The sequence below is a fragment of the Ambystoma mexicanum genome, chromosome 3p (genome assembly GCF_040938575.1).
Source record: "Ambystoma mexicanum isolate Mex_15411 chromosome 3p, UKY_AmexF1_1, whole genome shotgun sequence".
In the NCBI taxonomy this organism is placed as follows: Eukaryota; Metazoa; Chordata; class Amphibia; order Caudata; family Ambystomatidae; genus Ambystoma; species Ambystoma mexicanum.
The window spans coordinates 38,290,345-38,308,160 of record NC_090925.1 but is presented as its reverse complement, the minus strand read 5'-3'; positions in this window follow the sequence as shown (position 1 = coordinate 38,308,160).

Here is a 17,816-nt window from a genome sequence, read left to right as displayed (position 1 = left end):
CAGTACTGCACTACTGTTAAAAGATGCCAGCGCAAACGATGGGCTACTCACACTCTGTATATCACTCTGCTGCTCTCAAGCTGGGTCTGTGCTTAAAAATAAATAAATAAATACATAAATAAATAAATATATACATAAACAAATGTTGTTGAATTGGAATGAGGTCTATATGAACAAAATGGATCTCAAATTGAACCTACACAAATCCATGGTTATGTGCACGTATAACGCCACTGCATGCTGTATTGGTTAATGATGGACATTTGAATTGGGCAAATGATTATTGTTACCTGGGTATAACAAGAACTCAGGACCTAAATTGGTCCTTGTATATTGCACACCAGACTATAAAAATGGCCAGGACGAAGAGGCCTTATTAATTATGGGAGGGGAATTGGTGAAATGCACGTGAAATATGCAATTCACATCAATAAGGCTAAATCAGTTTTGATTGGCACCAGGGCGCCCCTTTTGGGGCATTACGACCATAAGGCCGATTCATGGAACAAGCGTGCGCCGAAAATCCATGCGCAAGCAGGCGCAAGGGAGCGCAAGCGTGACAAACACAGCGCACGCGCACGCGTGCGATTCAAGGAAGACGCTGCGCGTGTTTCCCGCTGTCCGTGCGCCCAATCCAGCCATGGCGTACGCAGGCATACACGGCGTGCGCTATGCGCACAGCAAAAACGCACATAGCGCAGCGCACACAACCAAAGTGGGCGGAACAGTGGGCGTAACACGCGGAATGGGGAACAACGCGTGAAAAAGACGGCGTAACTGGGGAAGTACTGCAGGGAACTACACGGAACGCCCACACGCACGCGAACAACCCGTATTCATGGATCCGAATACGGGAAACCCGTGCACGGTAAAAGACGCGCATAGGCGTCAACGCGTCCGCCACACGAAGGCAGGCGGAAGCGTCCCCGCGCACAGCATAAAAGTGCGCGCAAACAACAAACGCGTATATACAGTTACGATGAATGCCCCATTTGTCGCAGCACTGATCGTGGGACACCGCAGGAGGATGGAGAATAGCCAGGGCATGCATTTTCGCACCACAGACAAGCCTTTTTGGGATGCCTGACGACCAGGTCTATGGCAGGTATAGGTTTCCACCCCATATCATCCTAGACCTGGTCAGGGAGTGGGAAGATGACCTTACATCCCCCACCCTTTGCTCCCAAGCATTGAGCCCCTTGGAGAAGCTGCTCAATGTCCTGCATTTTTTGGCCACTGGGTCATTTCAGCGGACCACTGCCATAGTGGGGGGGGTCTCACAGGCCACGCAGTCACGCTGCCTACACCAGGTACTGGCAATCATGACAGCGCGCCCCTCAGTCCGCAGGCACATATACATGCCCAGAACACCCGCAGAAAGGCAGGCCGTTGTCCTGGATTTTTTCAGGGTGGCACACTTCCCCAAAGTGCTCGGTGCCATAGATTGCACCCATGTAGCCCTACGTCCATCTAGGGCCACTGAGCACATCTACCGAAACCGCAAGCACTGGCATTCCATCATTGTACAGGTGGTATGCGATGCAAAGGGAATCATCACCTCTGTCTATGCAAACTACCCTGGCTCCACCCATGACAGTTTCATATACAGAATGTCCGCCCTGAGCCGGGCCCTGGAAGCTGGGCAGCATGGCGACACATGGCTCCTAGGTCAGTACAAATGCCCTTGCACATGCATGTAAGTCACACACAGACAAATATCCAAACCCTAATAATCTCAACTATTATCACCTCCCCAGGGGACAGTGCCTACCCTCTGAGCAACCACATGATGACGCCAATCCGGAACCCCACCACACCACCCCAGTTAAGATACAACGCTGCCCATATTGCAACCAGGGCCATAGTGGAGCACACATTTGGAGTGTTCAAGTCACGTTTCCGCTCCCTTGACCGCTCTGGTGGGCAACTACTCTATGCACCACCAGTAGTGTGCAGGATCATTGTGGCAGCATGTGTCCTGCACAATGTTGTAACACGGCAGGGCGTCCCGGTGGACATGGTGGTGCCCCCACCTCCCCAACCACAGGCACAGGCGCTGCCCATGGGAGGGGACAGGGCACATTACGAGGAAGCCCGGACCCAGCTTGTGGCCACATTTTTCACCTAAACTCCCACCCCTGCGGAGTGCACACAGGCCTGGCACATACCAGGTGACAATCGATGATGACAAAGAGACAGTCAACTGTCACAACCCTACCACCCTGAGATAGTTGCCATGGAAGTGCCACATCGTCTGCATCCCTAGCTACTTAAACACAAGCTATCCCGTGTGACCAAAAGGCACACATATGACATATGACATGATATGGCCTATACACAAGTATTTCAAGGTGCGATGAGGCAGGGAGGGGGGAACAAGGGAAGACAGACAGCGGTACTACTAGGCCAGGTGTCATTGAGATTGTGCAAGTGCAGGGGTAGGGGGAAGGGAAAAGTGCAAGGGGAAGGGGGGGGGAGGCCAGTACAGGGGAAGTAGACCACAAAAAAAATACATAGGTCGGCTGGTGGCAACTGCAAAGGTAAGTGCAGACAAGTGCTGGGAAGGGTGGGCTGTAGGGATAGAGAGACAGTACCGCAGTGCAGGGGTTGCCAGGGAGGCAGTGCAAGTGGAGAGTGGCTGGGCCAGGGACCGAGGTCGGTGAGAGTGGCCCAGTTGCATTTCCAGTGCAGTTCCAGTGAAGAATTCTGCAAGGAAGAGGCAGAGAGAAAGCAGAATCAAGGAGGAAGGTCTTGAGGTGCTTCCAGAACTGGAGATGGTTCCCCTCAAGTTCAAGTGAGGCAGGAAGGCTGTTCCAGAGGGAAGGCCCTGCCGCGGAGAGAGATCTACCCCCAGCTAGTTGCTCTGAGAAGCGGATGACCCTGACATGCAAGGTGTGCATCACACACACCTGCAAAACAGGCCATGGCCATCACTGTCATGTCACTCAAACCCTCCCAAACCACAACATGACATGGCAAGCAATACCCATACACCAACACAGTTACGATAAGGTACACATTGCCATGTCCTAAATGTACAGTGGCATCAGACAATGATGCCTGACGCGGAATCAGATGAAATGACAGACCAACAAAATCTCCCACCCAAAATAAGTCATTTCCAAATGCATTACAAGAGTCGTAGACGTAAGATAACAATGAATGCTTGTCTACATGCACATTGTGCATTGCAAAATCAACACTGCAGCTCATGTGTGCAGTGTCCTACTCCTGCAACACACTGCATCAGACAATGATGCCTGACGCGGAATCAGATGAAATGACAGACCAACAAAATCTCCCACCCAAAATAAGTCATTTCCAAATGCATTACAAGAGTCGTAGACGTAAGATAACAGCTCATGTGTGCAGTGTCCTACTCCTGCAACACACTGCTCAGCGCACAGCACAGTGAACAGCCATCGTGTGTGATGCACACCCTGAGCATCACATCTAAGTGACAGACCACATCAAACAGCAAATTAGGCATGTACAGGATGCATAATCGGTCACAGAACATGTGCTGCAGGGACACAGTGGGCACCAGAAGGCAAACAGTGTACACGTAGATATGCAAGGGTGGGAGTACATGTAGTGCATCAGAGTGCAAATGTGTGGTTCTGCAAGGACATGCACTCCACATATGCATGTGCACTCAAGTGACCATTAGTGTTCTCTACACATCACATGTGGACATTCACCATGTGTACACTCCAGCATGTCAAACCACAACTATCCCCTCACACCTGAAAGGTAAACACAACACATGAACAGGCATTGATCAGCAGAACACAACATGTACATAGGATACCACCATTACAATGTCAGAGTTCCCATCACACTGCAGGGCAAGGCAACTATCAACAACAACCCCCCTTCCCTCACAAATGACCATGACCCACTGAACAACTGCAACTGGGTGATGGAGTCTTCAAACCTCAATTCCACCTGGCCACAGGATCACCTTTACCCTTTGTCACCATCTCCCACCTTGTGTGTAAAAAGGTGCCTGCACCCTCATAATCAATGTCCAAAATCACAAAATCCGAGCCAGAAAAACGAACCAGAACACCCTCCAGTAGATGACTTGACGTAGCAGTACCTCACAAAGGCCAAGTACTACCACAATGATGCAACAACCAAGGTAGCACAGTAAAACAATGTCACGACAGGATGTGAAACATATGTGGTACATGACATAGGATGATGCACCATGAACGGATGTGTACTGTCACAGGTCCCCTGTACAGGCGCGGGAGTGTCACGAAACAACCACCCCCACCATGTCCCGGGTGCCTGCAAGGTCAAACTCACACAGGCCCCTGAGACCCTTCTATGAATTACCCCCATGTGTTGTAACAAACTAAGAAAAAACAGTTCCTTCGTACATTAATGGCCTTTCCTGGAATTTCCTGGACTTCCCACTCCATCGTGAAATGAACGTTAGCTATATCGCAGCTCTAACTGCTCTCACCCCGCTCCTATACTAGGCCCGATTGTGGGAAAATAAAAATTCAGAATGGACACACAAGTTTGTATGAGAAGTGGTATCATCACAGATTTGCTTTGCTGGTTTATATTAAATGGGACTGGTTTATATTAAATGGGACGTAACAAAGCTCGAATGTTCACTGCTTAATGCATTTATTGAGGCTGATGCTAAACTAACACCAGGGGCCAGATTACAGAAACTTTGCACCAGTGCAAGTGCAAAGTTGCACGGTATTAGCACTAGGGCAAAGTATACCCTATTTTTTAAACATTGGGACATATTAGAAAACTATTGCACCATGACAAGTGCAGTTTGGCATGGTGTAGGCATCAGGGCAAATATTGCTCTTGGGCAAAAAAACTTGGTTTTCACAGCATTATTGCAAAAGGGCAAAGTTTGCCCTAGTGCTAATACGGAATGGTATTTAGCACTAGAGCAAACTTTGCACTGGTGAAAAAACACATCCAAAATGTATCTTTCTTGCACTAGGGCAATTTTTTCCCAGGTGCCTATACAATGCCAAGGTGCAGTTGTCATGGTGCAATAGTTTTCTAATATGTCCTACTGTTTTTAAAAATAGGGCAAACTTTGCCCTAGTGCTAATACCGTGCAACTTTGCCCATGCACTGGTGTAAAGTTTCTGTAATCTGGCCCCTGGTGAGATACAGAACCACGTCTTACTGGCTGGGACAAGGAGACAGTAGAGGTACAGCCTGGGAAATCAACAGTTAAGCTGTATTTCCCTCATTCAGGGCATGTGCATCATAATAATTCACTGGATTGGTTGCCAAATCCAAGCACAGGGCACTGCTTATGAAACATAAAACAAGTTCACTATCACTGGCTGTGTTTAACAGTTAGTGGGGTACAACCTTTGGGAGTGACTGTAAATGCTTCTATGATGGTCATTCGATAAAATGTCTTCCCCACTTGCTGTTGCTTTGTCCATTTTATGCAGATGTGAGAAGAAAGTATTTATTTATCTCAGAAATATGGCATAGTTCCACCATCACTCAAGTAGGCTTGGATCATTCCTCTACTGAAAAGTTGTCCCCTGGATCCATCTTTGCCAAGAAAATACCAGCCCATAACAAACGTTCCATTTGTCCTCAAAATCCTAGACACGTGGCATATCCACAACTACAGGAATTCATAGAGAACAATAACATTCTGGCCCTCAACAATCGGGTTTTAGAGCCAGGCATGGGACTGAAATGACCCTGCTGGATCTCAAGTCTAATCTTACAGACATAGGGGAAAGAAGGCACCCTGCCTTGCTGATGTTATTACATCTCTCAGTGACCTTCGATCTTGTCGACCACACCCTCCTGCTAGACAGATTGAAAGGCGAGGCTTGCTGCTCCGACAAAGCATAACAATGGATCATATCTTTCCTTGACCCTCAAACATCAGGAATGGCAATAGAGAATGCTCAATCAACACTGACCATCATCACATGTGGAGTGCTGCAGGGGTCATGTATTGCATAAACTCTGTTTAACATCTATATCAGGTCACTACTTAACCTCATGGATTGCCTGGGTGTCCAATATACCAACTAGGCTGGCAACACCTAGGTACTCCTCAAATTGTCAGGTAGTTATGCACAGGACTATGAGACTTTGAATGTGGTGTATAATGCCATACAATCCTGGATGGCCTCAAATTCCCTGGCACTCAACTATGCAAAAACAGAGCTCCTCATTGTTGCTTCAGGGCCTCGGTTAAAGAAACAGGATGATGCATATGAAAGTTCCAGTATCGGAGGCAGTAAGGTCAATGTGGCTGTTGTGTTAAGACCCTGGGGGGTCCATTTGCATGCAGAACTATCCATGAAGTCTCAGGTATCGCACACTTGATCTGCTTGTGGGTATGATATCAAACTTCTTAATGAAATCAGGCCTTATTTGTCCATCAGTAATATGTCACTCCTGACCAACGGTGTGGTTAACACTAGGATGGGTTACTGTAACAGCCTTCTTATTGGAACTTCGCAAGCCAACATCCACTCCCTACAAATCACTCAAATTGGGGCAGAATTTGCCCTTCACGGGCTATCCAAATGAGATCATACAAAGACCTCCAGAAGAGCTTTACACTGGCTTCCGGTCAAACATAGGATTACACACACGCTCAGGTCACTCTCTTATAAATGTTGGACCTCCACTACCATCCAAATATCTCGCAGGTCTCCTGTCTGTGAATCAGCCAAGCCGGAACCTGCGCTCTAATGACAACTACAAATTGGTGCAGCCACATTTCAAGTTCACCAAATTTGGGGGGAGTCAGCTTTGATGTACAGGCACTGAAAGTGTGGAACACGTTCCTGCTCGCACTGAGAGCATCCTGATCTCTGGCAGAATTCAAGAGATCTGCAAAAGCCCACTTGTTCAGTCCCCCTGTCTTTGTATTGTCTTTGCCTCTCATTGTTATTTGTGCACCCGAAGGCCCATGGACATGTAGCGCTTTACAAACAATAAATAATACTAATAATAATTATACATGTTTTTTTATTTTTGCACTACAGGATACATATGCCAATGCAATTTACAATGTTCTTGAACATGCACCCCACATCAAGAACAAGATGCCGATCGCTGCTAATTTATGAGGCTGTAGTTTACCCTGCATGTTCCTTGGAAAGAAATGGATTTGTGTGTATTATTATTATTATTATTATTATTATTATTATTATTATTATTATTATTATTATTATTATTATTATTATTTGTTTGTTGTAAAGTCATCTAAATGTATTGTATTTATATATTTTGTCATGTTATCCTACTACTATCACTATATTTTCCAGAACTTCTGAAAACCACTACTGAGCCCATTGTCATGCTGAATGTGGGTTTTGGTGGTATTTGTCACCATGTTTTTGCATTAATATCACCTGACAATAACCTTCCTTTTCATGACAATATAAAATTAATGGTTTCATTTATTCAGGTAGTAAGCAATAGGTGTTACATACTTCTAAGCAACTACATACAGGAATTAGTTACTGCACGTTGCATATATTTGGATATGTGATGTTACATTCAAAAGCATATTGCATGTTTTTTAAAGCAAGTAAACACAATATGGCACATTTATGTGGATACCAATCCCAGTTTACAGCACATTTACAGTGGTCAACGTAGGTGGACAGTGACATTGTATGTGTGCATAATATGTATTTTATAAGTATATACAAACTAGAGTCTAAGGACTATACCATCCGTCTTCGCCCAGTCATCTATAAAACCACATAGACAGAATATTCTGTTTATTAAGTTATACCTGAGGCTAAATCCCTGCCGATAACTAAATACCCCTATGTAACGTATCTTGCTCTCCCTCAAAGGGGTCAATCTAGCCCTTGTGTGCACTGATGTGTCGCCTAATAAGGGGGATGTCAAGGTCCTTACACTGTCCTCTCTCACTACTTTTCTTTATCTAAAAGAAAGTGCACACTTTTTGGGGGTCGATTTGTAACTTTATTTGCATCGCCTCCAGTCTGTGTGTCTTATAGATAACAATTATTCGATACATGTGATCGAATATTGATTAAAAGAAACTTTGGCAGTGAGGATCTCTTGTCACTGTCTCTGGTAAAAGATGATATCTCTTGGCCGAGCCCGGATATATAAGCCAGAAAGAGGCAGAGTTCATCTGTGATAGATAACCGAGATATCTGGCATTTTACACACTTCCAAAAATCCACAAGGGCATTAGACTACCCCCAGGACGGCCCATTGTGTCAGGGATAGGGTTGATATTGAAACCCCTGTCCTAAAGAATGAAATCCCAAAAATGAGGTTATACACAAAAGACACAACGGCGGTCCTGGTTCATCTGAAAAGTATAACCTTGGCAAGTGAAGATACCGGTATATTTAACATACTTAAAAACAACACACAACTTGAATGGTTTTATCATTGAAAGTGGAATGCTTAAGTATTTTATTGTATGTTTATAAGCACAATTATGCATATATGCAAATGGTCATGTTTACAAAGAATTTTCTGTTGTTTGCACCAAAGACTTTTTGTAAAGATATTATCCTGTCTATGTAATTCTTATCTTTTGATAGAGTGTCTGCAGGAACCGTGTGGACCTCAAGTTTTCAGATGTGTCGCTACCTATCAATATGTTGTTTAAAGGTAAGGGAATGTTTTATAATTATTATGTATAGGTGTAAGGATTATAATGCACATAAGGGATGGTTTGCAATGCAAATCCTGTTGATATTGACATGTACTATGTATATGTTTCAACAGGTATGTTTTTTTCAGTATGAGACACATATATTTGCAAAGTGTTTTTAATATTCAACTGCTCCAGGAATTAATAACTATTTGTTCATGTTGTAATTAGTCTGATCTAAATGCGCAGGGAGTTAAATTGTCATCATCTACTTAAGCGAATGTTCATAATGCCAACTTGTACAAACTGACCTGCATAGTATATAAATTAGGAGGTATGTTTTAATGTACATCTGTACTAAAATGGTATGTGTTGTACAAATGCATACACATTTTATCATGTTGCATTTAAACAGTACTGAAAGGTAAGTGTGTGTGTTGCATTTATGTATTATACATGTACTACACCTACTACTATTAACTTTAGTTAAATGCAGAGGATCAATTTTGTCTGTGATCTGCAGGGAGAAGTAACAAAACATTGAAGCTGACATTAAAAACATGTTCGTACTAAGCTAGCACATAGTACAAAAACTACAATTATGTCCCTATTGTACAAATGCAGCATGGGTATTTTAAAGAGTAGGCACATATGTGTGTATTAAGTAAGTCTGGTCTTTTAGACATACATTAAATCCAGTTTTTCTTTTGTTACAGATCAAAATATATATTTCTGTAACAGTCAAAGGTGATTTTGGTAATTATGGCCATATAATGACATAGTATACATGGCAAGACACTGATGTGGTGGTTTGCATATTCAAGAAGTATGTTTGCTTTTGGAATTAGTTGTAACTTGAAATTTAGTGCACAAAATAATGCATATGTTTTCCCAGTTTACGCACTTGTACGTGCATGCAGTGTGGTGCTTTCCGCATGTATTTTGGTGAACACTAATAATTGTAGATAAAATACCTTTACAATTAGCAATTGCCTAATACACCTGTACATTTTGTAGGGAATAACATACCAGTTTTTTTGTAAACAGGTGCTTTTACAAAAGATAAAAATCATAATGGAATGTGAATACTTTAAAACACTGATATATATGTAAACAGATATTTTGTATTAATTACAAACAGTTTTGGGGAATAGAAATAACAAAGTAAGATGTACAAAATTCATTTACTCCTTAAATAAAAATAACAAAAGGCAAATGATGTTAATAGCACATCTTGCAAGTACGTGAAGTGCACAATCAAAACTTAAAAGACTGTAAAGTGCATAACATACATTTATTGAATTTTCTGCAGCATGTCTTAATTTGTGGTATCTTACTTTTTGCAGGTACGTTGCAGCATGTCTTTCTCCCAGTACAATAATATCTCCACATTTAATGAAATGAATTGGCATGTTTAAGGTTTATTGTAGGTAAAGTTGGCAATGGCAGGCAATCAACAACTTGATTTATGTGTACCCTTTTGATAGGGATTGGTAAATTCCATTACGTATTACATTTTTTTGGGGGCATGTTTCCTTTTATGGGTTTGTTTGTTGGTCGGGGTGGAAATTGCACTAGTTGTAGTGTGTGTTTTTGCAGCCCAGGGTGTTTTGTCTTTGTACACATTTTTCATATATTGCTTCATGTTTATTCTGCATATGTGATAACATTGCTGAATTACCCAAGTGTTATTTTAGGAGATTTCTCATTTTAGTTTAGAGTTTGTATATGGTGAAAATAACTTGCACCTTGTTTCTTACATTATCCATTTGTGAAGTTTCAAAGTTGTCCATGAGTCAAAATCTTAATTTTCCAAATGAAATGGTGCCAGAGGTTTGTAGATTTGTTTGTATGCTCCCCTGATTCTCAGTTGCAAAAGTAGTTAAAAGAGCACTTGCATTTGTTACCAAATTGGGAGATTTATATGATGGCTTGTAGGATATTGCACAATGAATTTTAAGAGTATGGAGAAAAGTTTCAATGTTTCAATTTTTATGTATTCATTCTAGGTTTCTTATAGAAAGAATATAGTTGTTGCGGTGTGGGATTGCCAAATTGACTACTAGTGATACTGCTATCCAATGTTTCTTTTTCATTCCATCTCCACTGCCTGGTGGAGTTGTCGACATTGATGAAAAGAAGTGGTCAGCAGAATATAAAAAGAGAAATATAATGTACTGTACTAATATACAAATTCTTTGTTGTACTGGCATCAAGTAACATGTTGTCATTTAACAGTACTTAAAGTTGAATAATGTGTTACTTTGTTTTAATACTAACAGGTTCCAAAGGTTGCTGTTGTTCACTAATATAATACATTTTTTTAATATTAACGTACAGTTTTATGTTGTAATTCATAAGTATTAACTGTTTTTGGTTATAAAAGTTAATATCAATTATTGCTGTATTTTCCATACTTTACTTGTATAGTCACATGCAACAATTACTTGAAATTATGGTGTGATGTTTCTATGTTGTGGATTTTTCAAAGTTGTCTTGGGTAGATGTTGTCCACAGATAATTGTGGGACGTCAAGCCAATAATTTTTCTCCTTAATTGTCCATAGAAGTGGAACAATTATGTATCTGATAGGAATGTCCATGTCCTTTTGTGATGTTAAAACCTGTTTACTTTGGAGGTTTTCTAGATTTCTAAAAAAAAAGGCCTATCCTTAGGCTGCACACCTTACAGCTGCCCTTAGTTTTTTTTCTTTCTTTTTTTTCTTTTCTGCTGGTATGGTCATGGTGCTTTCCTTTACTCTCTTTTTAGCCATTCCATGATGTTTATACATTCCTATTGAAAAAAGAAGTTTAAAACATGTATATATCTACTTTTTTGTTGTGTATGTACACCTTTTGAAAATGTTATTTTAAAAATATAAGGATGTTACATAGAAGTGTTATGATGATGGTTTTTAGGATGATTTGCCTTCTTGGCTTTGGGCTCCGACACCTGGGAAATTATGCTTGCTGGTATGTTTTCCCGAATCACAGACAGATTTGTGGCTTCCATGAATATAGCCCACTTGTTTCCTCTGGTTAAGGCTCCTGGAATTATTGACCCTTTGTTTTTCTTGGCCGATGTTAAATTTCTAATCAGTGTATTTTCGTGTCTTTTTAGGGCAATTTTAAAATTCAGGTCCCCACATATGATTGTGCTGTCTATTGTGTAGTTGTTTCCCGCCTTATCTAGGATTTCTTCGATTTTAAGAATAAATGTCTCTGCAGGGAGTTCTTTCGGGTTCCAATAGATGTTTATCACAAGGTATGTGGTTACTTTCAGTTGGTTAGGAGCAAGTTGCGTTGAAGATCGTCTGATTAGAGTGACCAGTACGTGAGGATCATTTTTTAGTACTTTTACTAGTTGAAGATCGCAGCCTATACGGATTGCTTTAAGTAATCCAGCCCTTGGTCTGCCGGCAGAGTCTTGCAGAGATGTGGAAAAGGCGATCTCAAAACCGTAGATCGTAGGTTTGTTTAACTCCATACTTCTTGGAGACAGAAGATGTCAAATGACCCTAGGTTGATGTCAGAGGTATTCGTCAAATGTGAGAAACCTTGGGTGGTCCAGGGTCAGACAGGTAGCGTCATCCTTTTTGGGGAGCATTGCGATGTTATAGTTGCTTCCCTGTCCTGCTACTGGTTGCTAAAATCGTGATTTTGCCGCTAAGGCTCTTGGGAGCCAGGCTCAGTGTTTTAGCTCTTCTTCTATGCGGGTGTGTTTCTGGGCCTTCATGGAGTCCATGTGTCTCGGTTTTGATTTGTCCTGGTCATTCATTATGTTCCAATATTTTTGCGGGCCTGCCGGTACCCGTTCATTTTCCAATGAATGACTTTTTTGAACCCTCGAAGGAGGGGACTGTTTGTTCCTAGTGGCTCCCAGTGAAATTCTGTGAGCTCCGTGTTGGCTCTTTCTCTAAGGTCTGTCTCTAGAGTTGCTGCAGGCCGTTCTCTTTTCAGCAGAATAGGTATTGCTTACCTTAGTCCGTGTTCCACTGATCTGAAAAACAACTGTCATTTTATATTACACCTAGTATAACTCTGTGTTATCCCCAATAATAGTTATAGGTTTCTACTGTTCCTTGAATGAGTGTTCCACTATTCAGAAAAGTATAATTGCAGGTTGGTTTACTAGGTGATTTCTTTACTGAGTGTCACTGCAAAACTGCCAGGGTCTACTACCCTTGTATTACTGAAAGTAATCAGAAAATAACTTATCATTTTACTCCCCATGAATAGGTGTATCCTATACTAAATGTGTTTGATGAGGTCTGACTTCTTTAGAATTACTGTTAGTATTCTGAACATGATGTATGTTTTGGGGTGTGTAACTTAAAGCATTTTGGTGTTTTGTTATAATGTGTTTATGACTTTATAACCAATACTTACCCCAAGACGTAACTTGGCCTACTTGTATTTATAATCAACCTATATTGTGTATAATACTTCTGGTTGTAAGTGTTTCTATTGAATCCTTGGTGTACTAAAGGTTCTATGTACTTTCCTACAGCTCTCTCTCCCTCCTAAGATAAGCCTGGCTGCTCTGAGCTAAAGAATCTGCTTGAGACTCTAACCCGAGAGAGACACTCCCAGAAAACCCTTACTTGTGTCTGTCTACGCTACCATATCCTCAGGTGGTAGAGCCTTCTACTAAGAGTGGAGTCTGGTACTGTATCAGTTGTATAGTGTTGATGAAGTCGGTAGGACTTCAGAAAAACTGTCCTAGCAGGCACTCATCTCCCTACTCTGATACTATCCCCTGTCACCCAAAACAACCCAAGTGTATCCCCCAGCGCCACCAAAAGAAAGTTTATTTTATTCTATTTTATTTAAATTTATGCCCAGCGCTGAGTGTTAGGGAGAATTCTCTTATAAGGCTAATTTCCCAAACTTAGCGAGTCCCCCAGCAGCTTTGCTGGATTTTTTTTTTTTTCTCCTGCTAAGAGTGAGAATTTTTTCCTCCCACTCTTAGGCATGATTTGAGGTATGTCTTTGACTTTAGCATGTGTTCATGGGCTATGGAGTAGCCTTTTTACTCCATAGGGCATCATCTGTTTTCCTATGTGTGTTACACAGCACCCTCAGTGCAGTAACACAAGGGTGTCATAGTGACCCCCAAACATAGACTCCATACCCTGGGACTGACTACTGTCTCCTAGGGCATGTAAAGTCACCATTGGCTTTACTAGTCCAAAATTGTGAACAGAACCAGTACAAACCATCATATTGTGGAAGTACTGGGCAGGGGTAATTCGATTGCCCCTGGGTCTCTTTTCCAGGGGGCACTGTCCAGTCCCCCCTTGTCGAGTTTCTGGCTGGTGGCAGTGGTTACCACGCGAAATATTCCTACGGAATATTCTCTATGGGATTTTCCCATTGATTTTAAACGCACCACTTTTTGGTGCAATGTTAAAGATACGCTGGTTTATTTATTTAATATTAATTTCCCGGTTGGGTCTTTTTGCCGGTTCCAAAATGGCGCTTGTGTCCTTTTCTGTAACTCTGACCAAGGTCGAGCCCTTTGTTCCACTATTTTGGTGGGCTTCTCCACAGAAGCCCTCCAAGTGGTGCCACTCTGTCTGGGTTTCACAGGAAGGGTGGAGGGGGGAATAGGTACCCTGGACTGCATTGCCTTAGCAACCCAAATCGCACTCTACTCTGATTGGCCCAGTGGTGAGCCGCCCGGCTCACCACTTAGCATGTGTGATTGACAGCTAGGCTGATGAATGGGGGTTTTCTGCATAAAAGCAGGGCCTTTGGGACTGGAACTTCAGAAGTCGCCACAGGAGCTAAGAATCCGAAGAGGGAAGAACAATGCAGGGACGCTCTTTTACATAGTGTGTCATTTGAATGAGCTAGCGGCCTGAAATGGTTCTCCCATATAAAATCCTTGTTATTCTGTCAAAACTCGTGGGAATATTGGAACAACCCTGGAAGCCTTGGTGCATCAAGCTGGAGCCGATTCAAGCCTCTCATAAGACAGAGAGCAAGGAACTTGCTCCTCCTCAAAGCTTCAAAGCTGAAACTGGGCCTGGACTAGCTGGATAAGATAAGGAAGAAAAGTAGAGTCAGCAGCTACCCCAGGTCAACCGTGTAGAATAGGTGGGTTTGGATAGGCAGGAAGCTAGTTTTCAAATACTAGCTATTAAGGGTCACATATAGTTTGTAGGTTTTAGAAAAAAGGATTCGATTTATTCCTAGATTTGGACACATATATAGAAAAATCAATTTACAAAAGAAAATGCAAGAAAACAAATAAAAATGTCACATATGAGCCTTATTCGGCTTACAATGGGAGGTGAAACAAGTAAAAAACTGTTGTTGGCATCACAGTTAATTTAGGTGAGGGTTAGTAGCATCCGTGTATCGTAGTGATTTCAAATACTACTGTTGGATTTGGTAGTAGGGTATTACAGTCGACACATATTGATGCAGGTGTTTCTGTTTCGGGGAAAAAGTCAGCCTTCACTGGGTTAAGAATGTTCACAGATGAAAGGTCCGAACTGTCATCAGGATGTAGTTATGGGGCTGTTGAGCGCCTATGGAGACACATAATGAAGTAGGACCTGACCATACAGAGTGTGTTCTGTATCAAGACTGCATTCTAAACACGTACCTATTTTCTATTGGTGGTTGAGCACGGACTGGATGTCAGAAAAGCACCTTAGTTGGTGCGGGTGTCTGTAGCTGGGTATCTACAGGGGAGGGGTAACAGTTAGTTACTGAGATAATATGACAAATCATATAGAGCTATTAAATAGTGGTGTTGGCCATACCTTAAATCGGGTATGCGGCCCAGCGATGGTGCTGGAACTATTACACGGGTTGGAAATGCCGTGTGAGTAGGGCCTTGGTCAGGTAAGGAAGGTAGCCATGATCACTGTTTGAGGGATAAGTAGAGAAAATCAACTGATAGTCCAACTCTTGAATAGTGAATAATATCAGTGCTTTGCCTATGGAATTTCTCAAATGAAGTATTGTGCTGGCACAACAGTAAATAATTAAGTCCAGGAGGTCTTACAGGTGCCAAAGGTATCGATGACTAGGAAAGTGATCTTTAGTCAAAATACACAGCATCATGCATGCATGAAATGGTATATGTGAGTGTAAAAATACCAAAAAAGGTTGTGTATTGCTTCCGTGCTAGTGCCTCATTAGCGTGATGGCAGGGCATACCACAAGATGCTGAATTTGTGCGCCAGAGATACTAGAGTGTGATCAGCATATTTGTGCGTTAGAGATACTAAAGGGTGATCAGCATATTTCGAAAAACGTCTTGCATATCGTTTGAGGATGTTTTAACAAAAACTTGTTTTGAAAAAGGTAGCGGTGCATTAGGTTCTAAAGAACCGTGCAGTGACATAGTGATCGCTTGGCTATGTTGCTTGCTTGGGAGAGTTGTTCTTTCCGCGAAGGGTTTCTATACGGCAATGAGCTGTGGAATCCGCCGGGAAGCGTTTACTAATAAAGCTTGCGCATGCGTGGAGGGGATTAGCTCAAGACACTTACTGCATGCACGGCTGTGTATTGGGTTACTATGACGCCGGGCGGCATTTACTAACAAAGCTCACGCATGCGTTGAAGGGTAATTGACCGAAAAACACTACCTGAATGCGCGGCTGCGTATCAAGGACTATTTAACGCATGCGCATGGAGAAACTGATGTGGGACAAATATTGGTTGTGTGATGGATGTAATTGATACTGAGTAGATCACAGGGGATGCGTTGAAATAAACGTAATCACAAGGAAGGCACAATAACTGTATGTAGCGTGTTTGTTGAAACCAAAACAAAAGTAATGGCAACCACTACAGAGTGAAGTACATTTTTGAGATGAAGCTTGGTTAGATTGACAAAGTAAAGACAAATGCTTGCCTAAGACATGAAATCACATCAAAAATCCACATGTTATTTTACACAATCGATGGTATATTTACACATGTAATGAGAAAACATTTAAGTACATATTGTGTAGTAGGGGTGTAGAATGGATAGTGCTGATTGAGTACTTAGAGTCAGAGATCAGGATGTGTTGAAAAATGTAGAGGGGCTAATGGACATTTTGTCATCAGGACTGTGAAAGGAGTGTTAGACCTTAGTAGTATTTGAAATCAATACGATACACGTATGCTACTAACCCTCACCTAAATTAACTGTGATGCCAACAACAGTTTTTTACTTGTTTCACCTCCCATTGTAAGCCGAATACGGCTCATATGTGACACTTTTAATTTGTTTTCTTGCTTTTTCTTTTGTAAATTGATTTTTCTATATATGTGTCCAAATCTAAGAATAAATCGAATCCTTTTTTCTAAAACCTACAAACTATATGTGACCCTTAATAGCTAGTCTTTGAAAACTAGCTTCCTGCCTATCCAAACCCACCTATTCTACACGGTTGACCTGGGGTAGCTGCTGACTCTACTTTTCTTCCTTATGCTATAACGCCTTCTTTGAGTCAAGCCCCCATAAACAAAAAAGAAGGCTTTCTCACCCCTATCCTACCTAACTATCTGGATAAGAGACACACAGAGGGCTTCAAAGCCTATCTGGATAAGATCAGCCCAGCCTATGCTCGATCACTATAGATGAGGCTCAGACTAGGGATCTTGCCAATTACCGACTTTACCTCCAAATGGAAGAGTTCCGAACCAGCTTGTTGTCCAGCATGAGGGGCCACCAAGGAGACAATAGCACACTTCCTTTTATTTTGCTAGTCTGACCAGCGGCTAAGGTAGTTATATCTTAGGAAGATAGGTCAGCGGCAACATGCTCGCCTTGGAAGCAAGACGACACAGACCAACACAGGTTCGATCCCCGGGTTTGTGCTTAGAAACCTCTGGGTATTAAGCGTGTTATAAATAACCTATCATATCATATCTGAGACCATTATTGTTGGAGGTAGGCATCAAGATAGGTGGGCACGACTTCGAATTTCTGTTCCAAAGCTCAAACTCCACAATGGCATACTCAGTGGCTGGCTACTTGCACAGAGCTTGGTTGCAGAGGAGAAGGAAGGTTGCATTCTAACCGGGTGCCAGGCTGCGAGTATTTCTCTCCTGATGCCACAACTGCTTTTGGGTATGGTTAGACCTACTTGATTGCGATAATGAGGCCTGGTGTTGTTGTACCATCTGGTTTTAGTGTTACATTGCAGTTTTATGTGGTAGTTTAACAGTGTGGTGTTTATTTA